At 44.0% G+C, this 1,216-nt stretch overlaps 1 pseudogene; it reads left to right on the top strand.

Moving 5' to 3' along the window:
• On the top strand, window positions 1-1,013 carry LOC120684982 (annotated as a pseudogene).
• Window positions 1,014-1,216: the final 203 nt, after the last annotated feature.

The following is a 1,216-nucleotide window of genomic DNA, read 5'->3' as shown; positions in this document are numbered from 1 at the left end:
ATGTTCACCATCTACGGCAAAGCACTTCCTCGTAGAAGTGAAGCAAAGGACAGCGCACTTATCCGTGCATTGATTTTCATTGACGATGTCCTAGGGTACAAGATTGGCGATGTTAAGTATGTTGACTACCTCTTGCTTCGGAATAATATTCATTAGATGTTGTAATGTAGGCATGCAATTGAACTTTTGTTAAATCTTCTATCTCTAAGTGTAGTTTGTGAGTTGTGACTATGTATTGCATATTATTCGTGTAGCTGTGAACTTATGTTAAATCTTCGGATGATGAGCCGATGTGTCTCCCAAAACCAATGGTCAGTGAACAATAGATTGCTACCTGGACCGACTATTGGGCCACCATACTTCTATTATGAGAACGTGGCACTTGCCCCAAAAAGTGTTTGGGGGTAAAATATCAAGATTCCTCTTTGATACTCATCTAGAATTTGTAGACTCAAAGTACTTCTCTGCCGCTGCCAGAAAGAGAGACTACATACATAACCTGCCACTCATGAATAGGTCACCTCTACTTCCCATACCTCCAAAAACAATATTTGATGCCTTCCCTCATACCACAAAGTGGTGGCCCTCGTTGGATCCAAGACGGCAATTTAATTGCCTCCAAACTTGTGTGGCTAGTGCTAAGTTGTTAGAGAGGATTCGCCTAGCCCTAACAAATTCTGAAGATCCGCCTCCTATAAGAGTTCAAAAGTATGTGCTTGAAGAATGCAGAAAATGGAATTTGGTATGAGTTGGTCTCAACAAGGTTGCTCCTCTACACTTCAGATGTGATGGAGTTCCTACTCGACTTCCCGAAGGATCATACTAGAGGAATCAGCAAGACAAAGAGATGTCGGTCCCTGGGCAACTCGTTCCAAGTGGATACTGTTGCGTACCACCTGTCAGTACTCAAGGACATGTTTCCACATGGCATGAATGTGCTGTCCTTGTTCTCTAGTATTGGAGGGCCGGAGGTGGCTCTCCACAGGTTTGGTATTCGCATGAACTATGGCTAATCCACACCATTGACATCTAAATCAAGCGAGAGGCAAAGAGAGCTCCATTTGAGGCAAAAAAAAACAAACAAAAAACCTTACATATATTTGTAGGAGCGGGTCGGGGTGTGAACCGCCCCTAAAAATTCATTTATAGGGGCGGCTCAACCCCCCTGGCCGCCCCTACAAATGGAGTCATTTGTAGGGGTAGTTGGGAGGTGAGC

Source organism: Panicum virgatum, chromosome 8N (genome assembly GCF_016808335.1).
Source record: "Panicum virgatum strain AP13 chromosome 8N, P.virgatum_v5, whole genome shotgun sequence".
In the NCBI taxonomy this organism is placed as follows: domain Eukaryota; kingdom Viridiplantae; phylum Streptophyta; class Magnoliopsida; order Poales; family Poaceae; genus Panicum; species Panicum virgatum.
Note: the sequence above shows the minus strand (reverse complement) of the source record. Positions and strands in the feature narration are given on the sequence as shown.